The sequence below is a fragment of the Panicum virgatum genome, chromosome 8K, assembly GCF_016808335.1.
Source record: "Panicum virgatum strain AP13 chromosome 8K, P.virgatum_v5, whole genome shotgun sequence".
NCBI classification, from domain to species: Eukaryota; Viridiplantae; Streptophyta; class Magnoliopsida; order Poales; family Poaceae; genus Panicum; species Panicum virgatum.
This window is the reverse complement of record NC_053143.1, coordinates 39,081,538-39,090,914: the sequence shown is the minus strand read 5'-3', so window position 1 is coordinate 39,090,914 and position 9,377 is coordinate 39,081,538.

The following is a 9,377-nucleotide window of genomic DNA, read 5'->3' as shown; positions in this document are numbered from 1 at the left end:
GGCTATGGACAAGATCTTGGAGTACATTGATGGCAAGGTGACGGAGGTCGGGAGTTCTAACCTTCAAGTACTCAACATGATGAAGATGCTAGAAACACAAGTAGCCCAGCTCGCCGGACACCTATCTAGCAACGAAGGAAAATTGCCCGGGCAACCTCAAAGTCCGGAGACGGCTAAGGCAATTTAAACTCGCTCGGGAAAGGAGACCGAAGAACCCGAACATGCAATGGGAGCAAGAAAGCCTAAGCCAAGAGTTGAAGTGGAGACCATCATCAAGGAGAAGGCACCTACCCCTATGCCAGAGATAGTCACCGAAGAGCCGGAGATTGAGCTAGATGATATAGACACCAAGATTCTACCGCCAAGGCCACGATACCGCAAAGGTAAACATGAAGATGAGCAGTTCAACAAATTTGTTGACATGATACGCAGGTTGAGCATCAATATGCTGCTCTTGGACGCTCTACAAGTTCCGACGTATTCTCGCTACTTCAAAGACATCATGGGAAACAAGCGCGAGATACCGCCAAGCACTGTCAAGCTAACCGAGGAATGTAGTGCGGCAATCGCTAATGAAGCTCCTGAAAAGAAAAGGGACCCCGGATGTCCTACCATCCCGTGTTCCATTGGATCTCTTATGTTCGAAAGAGCACTTTTGTGATCTCGGTGCAAGTGTGAGTGTCATGCCAAAGAATGTGTTCGAGAAGCTACGCTTACCGGAGCCGGAGCCCACCGCCATGTGCCTAGAGTTAGCGGACAATTCCGTTCGCTATCCTTTGGGAATCGCCGAAGATGTGCCCGTGAAGATTGGAGAACACTTAGTCAACGTTGACTTTGTGATTCTCAATATGGGAGAAGGGAGCAAGGCACCTCTCATACTTGGGAGGCCTTTCCTCAAGACCGCAAGGGCAAACATCGACGTTGGCAAGGGGGAGATAAAGTTCGACATCAATGGCACCACAAGCGAATTCAAGTTTCGTCCACGCCTCGAGGTATGCAACATGATCAATGTCAAATATGTTCCGCCTCACCGCCGTGTCACAGAGGAGAAGCCAAAGAAAGAAGAGGAGCCGAACAAGAAGGAAGCGAAGAAGGAAATAGAAGTCGTCGCCCATCGCGACAAAGAAGATCGTTGCACCCGTCAAGAAGAAAGCTAAAAGCCCGCCTGTGAAGACCAAAAAGACGACTAACGTAGAAGACAAGGCCGCACCACGGATTGTGCGGAAGTGGGTACCCAAGACTACAGCGCCATTACCGAGCATTGGTCCGAAGTGAAGAAGAAGAAAGTCTAGCTATAGACTATAAACGAAGCACTTTGCGGGAGGCAACCCGTTCGTCGAGTCAAGAATAAAGCTACCGGGAGTTCAACCCGTTCGTCGATTCAAGAATAAGCTGCCGGGAGGACAACCCGCGAAAGGTTTAGGTAAGTGAGTCGAGAATTTTGCTACGCAAGAACATGATAAACTTTTAAACAATTGGTCGTTCGGTCAAACAATTCGATTTGGATTTTATTCGCTCGGTCATTTTGATGTTATTTCTTATTCTAAACCAATGACATGAGCCATCCTATGATTTATTTGCCTCTTCTTAAAGCCACATCCAAAATTCCATACCTATTTTTGGCGACCGTCCTCTCCATGACGGCAGGACCAAGTTGCGACAAAACACACGAATAGAGCCGCGCTATGTTTATATTACTTAAATTCTTGATGCGTAGGTTTGCACAAACATAGAGAGAATTTTCAGTTTCATTACCATAGGACTAGAATTTTCCTTACCTTAATTATTCTCTTTTTCAAAATTCTCTCTCTCATTTTGGCAAAAATTAGAACCTAAACCCAAGACCCACGGTTGAATTCGAGATTGTTCGCTATCAATTCATGAAAGTGAACGGTTCCGGTGCAACCAAAATTAATGTAGTCGGGAAATATTTTTCGACTTACAAATGTAAAGATGTTTCAATTCCCCTCTAATTATTCATTTAAACTCATTGCATGCTTTGAGTCAATTCTGAAATTTTGAAGTTAGAAGAGGATTAAACATCTAAGCATGATTTGGAAAGGGTTTATGTGCTTGATTAACACCCATTGATCAAAGTGAGTTCACGGGAAAGAGTTGTGCTCTCTACCTACCACCACATGCAAATAATTTAAAGAAGGGAGCAGCCATGCATGGGAGGACATGTGATTTTCAGCAAAGATAGCACCATGTGATGCATGATGAAGCATGGGACAAGGTGAATGACACAAAGTGGAGAAATAATGTTGCAAGTGGACATCAAAGGCAAAGAAGGAGTGGTTCACAAGATTTGGATGGTGCAAAGCATGCAAGATGTACTGGATAGAAGCGAATAATTGCACCAGGAAGCCACCAGAGAAAATTGAAGTAGAGAAGAGGCAAAAACACCCTAGGCCGGCTGGCCTGGCCCCTATTTAAGCCCTCTGGTGCTCCCCTTTGGCAGGTATACTCCTCACTCAGTTCCTTGCTTATGTTCTTCAAGTTCTTCGCCCAGAAACGTCAGTTAGAGCTCTGAAAAAATTCGTCCACCAAAATCTACTCCAAAAATCTCAGAAAATTCACCACAATTCCTAGTTTGTTCTACTCTTCGATATATTGTTCTCCCACCGGCAAGAAACCCCCGGTGTGTTCTGTTTTTGAGTGTGTGCAACAAGGAGTCACCATGAGTGGCCTCATGAAGTTCATCGCCGGGAGGAGAAGGACGCGTTCATCAACATCCGACGCATCGGCAAGTTCTTCGCAGAGGCACTCGGTCTCCGAGTCTCCGTGGAGCATGGAGGAAGACAACCCCACACTGAGGAGCGACATGCTGCTCCTTGGTGGGATGAGAGACCCAAGAAGCTCCTCCATGAGATTCACCGAAGGGATGCCACCTCCTCCACGGCGTTCGACAAGGTCATCCGCACCACCACCATACAAGCCCAAGAATTCAGAATATGGGTTTATTATCTTGTCGAAGGAAGAAGAAGAAAGGCTCAAGTTCATGAAGGGAAGACTACGAGCAAATTATGATTTTGATGATGAAGCATTGGTGAAGCTGGGATTTCATCATGACATCTATGAGCTATTGGAGAACATCGGTTGGAAGTTATTTTCCGACGGTGTCACGGTTGATATGCAAGAAGAAGTGGCTCTTGAGATGTTCATGACATTAGAAAAATCAACGGAAGTGGTGGATGATGAAGAAGTTCCATGTCTGAAATTTAGGCTCAAGAATGAAGAGAAAGTAATCACCTATGGAGAAATAGGAAGCTTGCTCGGATTCAAAAATAATGCATATGAAATTGTGCAAGTTGAAGATGGAGAGCTTGATGAATTTTGGACAAAAATAGCAAAAGATGTCAACCGCCAAATAAAGAATATAAGTAATGTGACCCTCCAAATATTCCACTCTTAGTTGAGCAAGAGAATTCTCGGGAGGATGAGAGAATCGAAGGTCACCGACCAAGAATTAAATTGAATGTATGCTGCATTGGTGAAGAAGCAAGTAATTGATCCCACCAACATCATGGTTGAAAGGTGGCTTTGTGAAGCATCATCCGGCACGGGAGAAGTTGGTTCGGGATGTTATCTCACAATGATAGCCCGAGCCATGAATCCGAGGTTACGAGTGATCCAAAAATTTTATGTCCCAGGAAGAGATATTGGGATTGATCATTTGAGGCAAGGCCATTATATCGGACGGGATGAGAAGAAGGGATTCACTATTTCTGAGATGGATATTTCCCTCCCCGATCAAAGGCTGAAATTATTTGCAAGAGGGAGGACTGATTGGCGAGATGAAAATATTGGAAAAAAGGTGAAGAAATCAAAAAGAGGAAGGTTAATTGAAGGGACATCGGCATCGGCACAACAAGAAGACTTGGAAGTAAACCTTCCACCGCCAAGTTCTACTTATTGGAGGAATGAATTTTAAGGTGCATCAAGTGGACAGGGATACCCACAAGGATGGACGAGTCAATGGGAAGGAAGCCAAGAACAAGCATGGGGGCACGTTGCGGCGGCACCCCCACCATTTAGCAACTACGGCTACTCACCCTCGTCATATCAAGGAGAGATGCCCGACCCGTCATTTGGAGCACAATATTTTGACCTCCCTCAACCAGAACAAGGAATGAGAATTATGGGTGCTTATGCAAGAAGAAACATGGAAGATATAGATGCCATCCGGAGGCATACAACCCAACTAGAAGATGGAACTGCGGGAATCACATATCAAATGGGACTTCTAGGCCTGGCGCCACCGGAACAATTTAATGGAGGAGTATTTCAGCAGTATTATGACCAAGGACACAATGCAAGAGCCAATCAAGAAGAGTGATCGACGACAAGACAATGATTAAAATGCTCACACGTGTGGTTTGGATTTTCTATTTCTTTTCATTTATTTTCAGCATACAGCTTGTGTGTGCGTAGCAATTTTCTGTTTTATTTATTTCAGCATGTGTGCAATTTGCTTTCTTTTGTTTTCATCACCATGATAAATAAATGCATCACCCACACTTTAATGTTATGGTTAGCAATGATGATAGAAAGTTTGTGCCATGTTAAAATATGATGACCGTTGCCGCTTTGTCTACTTTCTTGTGCTTGGTTTATGCATGATTAAACTAATGCTCTCTCTAACATGATCTGAAAATTAATTAAATGCCGGCTAATTCAATTGTGGAGGTTATGATAAATTAAAACCCATATCTTTTATTCTTGCTTTCTTACTTAAGCTTGTCAAGGAAAATTTAATTTGGATTTAATTCTGAGCTAACCTTGTCAATGATACCTTTTGCAATTGCTCTACCCTTCTACAAGCCTAAATGATATATCATAACAAACCATAGAGCAAGAATTATTTTCAGGTGAATTAATTCAGGATTTATCTTCTTTGGTACGAGACTAAGAAGATGACCATTCCGTATTTTTACGTACCTCTCTTTTGCTAGCCATTCTATCCATGCATTGTGAGTTTCTATGCCGGGAACATCGCAAACCTCGCTGGATATCCACCCTTAACCAAAAACATCTTTTTGCGCAACACCTCCTTGACAACAACCTATATATTGAGTATATATATTTATTTCGACGATAAAACAGTGGAATCAAGGGCAAAATTCAGCAAAACATAAGCTTGGGAAAAATCAAAGAGTTCGCAGAAGAAAAATCCGAAGAAGTGGAGGCCTTTTCCTCCTCTGTTGGCTTCAATCTTTCACGAGGAGATGCTCCATTGAATTCCAAAGTTGAGTTCAGAGAATTGATAAAGGGTTTGTGCACTCACTCCATCAAGTTATCATCACTTCATTGCTTGAGGACAAGCAAAAGTTCAAGCATGGGGGGGAGGTGGAGTAAGTGCATTGTGTTGCCAATGGTTCTGAGGAGCAAAAAGAAAGAAAGAAAAAAAAGAGGAAGAGAGAAAAGAAAAAAAATGAATGATGATGAAAAGCTCCTCAGTCCCGTTTGCTTCATTAAACTCCAGGTACTTTGAAGATTATTCTATACTCAATTATTCCAACCATGTGCAATCCGATAACAAGGATTTCAGTTGTGCCTTGGGATCAACCGTTGCCATTTGCACATGTCCACCATCCAATGTGTGTGTTCCATTCTCTCCCTCTCCACAAAGAAATTATTTTCCAATGGTCTTTTTGATGAGTCTCGGTAAATCCATAAGAAGTATTTCTTGTTTTGGTAATATCTTGATTATAATATCTTTTGTTAGGACTAACCTTTCCAGAGCTCCAGATAAAGCCTCACACATACTTATGAGAGAAAGAAAGGAGAGAGTTCTAGCAAGATTAAGAGACAAGATGAGCTAAGAGTTTCCATGAGCAAATTGCAATGAGGTTTGAATTATTGATCTTGGTTTAGCATTACTTATGGAACTTACTTTCTTAATTCTGAGACTTGTTTAATTTTGAAAACATGTGCTTAATAATTGTGGGGAAGCATCTAACTTGTATCTACCTTCCACATTGAAAAAGCTGGTTACAACTTGAATTATTAATTGCAAAATATTTTTTGGGAGCATTTGTGTTTTCTCGTGTATGATCAAGTGCAGGGATTGGACACTGAAAGGCAGCGCTGATTTTTATCAAAGACTTACTCGAGGACGAGCAAGGTTTAAGCATGGGGGGAATGTTGGCGCTCCTTAAGTATCCATTTTATCCCCTGTTTAACTTTGATAATGGCATGAATTTAATATCAAAATCACTAACCATCCTAACCTCGGCCCAATTATTGGTCATTTTCGCATTTGCACATATATTTTGGAGGTACTTCGTTTTTGCAGGTTTTTGACCAATTTTGGAGCATGAAATGGCGAGGCCCACGATCACGTGATGACACGAAGAAAGACAAAGGCCAAAGCCCGAACAAAGGATCGAAGGCCATGATGATTAGAGGCCCGTTCATGCACATCCACCCTCCAATGAAGCCCAAAAGACAAAGCCCACAAGATAAGATCAAGATACTTCGGGGCTAAGCAAAGCAAAGAGATATTTAAGGAAGAATTTTCCATCCTATCCTTCTCCTCGAAGAAATCTCGAAGATAACAACGTCTAAAGGGGTGCAATCGTGAAAGACATAAACTCTAGAAGATACCAGGAGACTTGGGGAGAAAGATGAGCACGAGTCGGCGAAGGAAAGTGCCAGGTCGGCCGGCCTAGGCTCATTGGGCCGGCCGGCCCAGCCCTTTTTTAGGTCGGTTCGACCTCCCCTTTGACCGAGGGTTCCCTGAGGCTATTTAAAGACCCCTCCCCAAGGTTCACGCAGAGATCAATTCGGGAGACGACGCCAAGGAGCAAAGAAGATAGAGGGACACCTCTTGGAGAGCCGAGGGTCGTGCTAGTTGTCTAGGGTTTGCCCTAGCCGACGTGGGAACCTTGCAAGGAAGACCACGTCGGAGTTCTGGAGCTAGGATCATCAAGATCAAGGTAGGGCCTCGGTTGTGATCTTGTGATGTACTATCATTCGTGGTGAAGTTATTTGTGTTTCCGAATGTTTAGCGACCATGTTCGCTCTTTCGATTTTGTTCTTTTCTTTGGGTTCGCTTCATCCTAGATCTATTATTGAGATAGATCGCTTAGCATGATCTTTTAGTCATGGTGGCTAGAGGTTCATGGCGGAACTACCAAAGGGGGTTCGACTTGCTTTAGGGTATCTTGTTGAAAGGGGTGGCGTCGTGATAGGCCGTTGCCACTAAGTAGGTGGGGTATCGAGGGATCGGATTGGAGATTTTTAGTTTAAAGATGCTTTTCATTGAGATTCACATCTACCTTACTTCACTTCATCTAGCTGGAACTACAACATATGCATGATCTAGGTGATCTAGATTGGTTATCTCTAATTTTCTCTTACTACCTTTGGTGTTTGTCGTGTTTTTAGTAGATTAGTTTCATTTTCACCATCTCAACACAAAGGAATCTCTATGCTAGTAGATTGTTTCTTGTCTCTTTGGTTCCGTGGATTGATAAACCTTGGGGGAATACTCTAAGGGAAAAGCTACACGAAACCGTGCGCTTGCGGTATATTAATCGGGGGCGCTAAGGAGCGTCAACAGATGTATTGTTTCTTAGTGTTAGCCTTTGTTTGCATGTATGTTTATGTTGTGTACTATTTTTGGCCATGTGTTCGTGAGTAGACGTTGATCCATCTGAGGAGACCCAGTACCAGTACCCGGAGCAGCCGTCTTCCGACCAGTTTGAGCAGCAGCGGGAGCAGTACGAGGAAGGCAAGTATAACATGAACACCACCTATCACTTTAAATACATTTTCATACTGCATTTTAATACTGTATGCCTATAAGGATTTCCTAGCCACTTTATATCCTTTATATATATCCTTTGGGTTGCATTTTGGTTAGTTGTGCTAGGTGCCGCGCTATAACACACTTGGTCCTTTTTAATTAATTTGATTAATGGTATATGCAACTTAATTCTGAGAGTGGCCTGTTTGAGGGGCTCACGTCTCGTTAAAATTGGTTTTGTTAGAAACATGGTTTAGGTGGCCAGCACGGTGCTTACTGCCTGGTTGGCCACTCTCCATAAGGACCGGTTCATAGAGCGACAACCTGGGACAACAGCGCTACCACAAGACTGGAATGGGACGGTCTTGGCTTACTAATTAGGTCATTTTGGTTCGGGAGTAACTTACCGACGGGGCAAGAGGGGAGTCGAGCTTCAATGGTGCCCAGGCTACGAGGCTTGGTCTGCGTACCCCTCGAGGTGGGTACCATCGTTGCATTGCCTGAATCCTTAGCGGTTACACCTTACCAACGTGTCCTTTGTAACGGCCTCGTAGTGAGTTTGCTAGTCATCTCACCTAAGGAAGTGTGATGAACAACTAGCGTAGCTCACGACTTGTGGGTAAAGATGTGCAACCTCTGCAGAGTGTAAAACTGGTATACTAGCCGTGCTCACGGTCATGAGCGGCCCAGATCCTCCTTTTGATTAGTGGGGTTATCTCCTTCCGACGAGGGGGGGGGTGCCTCTCGGGGTTACCTTGGTGGTTTCGGTTTGGTTCTCAGTAGTAACATGATTAATTTTGATTAATTACTATGTAACTTGGTTTATGGTAATTCATCAACTTGTAGTAAATAGCTTTAATAAAATTTTGCCAAGACTTAAAAGCTAATGCAGTTAGTCAGCCAACCTTAGAGCCTCATAGTTTGTGTTATACTTGTTGAGTACGAGTTGTGTACTCACCCTTGCCTCCTCTACACTTTTTCCTCTTGTTCTTTTGGGTACACTCTACTGCTGCTCAGTTCCTGCCGACGCAAGGGAGTTCGCTCAGCGCTACCAGGACTACGAGGATTTCTAGGCGTTCGTCTCCCAGTCGACGTCCCTGTGGCGCCCAGCTTCCGAGAGACTTCGTATATGTATTTTACGCTTCCGCTGTATCAGACATTTTGTCATTAATATAATAAATAACTTTCGTACTCGCTTTATTATGTCTTTTTAAGTGATATGTGCTGTGATATATTGTACATTCGGTTGTATATACGCGTGACTTGATCCTGGCACGTATATGACTGCTCGGTTTATGTCCTTTTTTAAACCGGGTGTTACAGAGTGGTATCAGAGCCGACTCTCGCGGTTTCACGGACACGTACGGGCGTAAGTGCGGAGGCATGAGCACGGGCGCGTGGGGGCGCAGATGCCACCGGCATGTGCACGGGCGCGTGGCGGGTCAGTGCGCGGGCATCTGGGATGCGCCGTTGGCACTGGACGCACGGACGTGGCACAGGGACCGTTGGCACTGGACGCACGGATGAGGCACATGGGCTGCTGGCACTGGACGTACGGGACGTGGCCAAGAGAGGATGTTCCTGGCTTGGGATTGACCGACGAGGACGTCGATCTCTTAAGGGG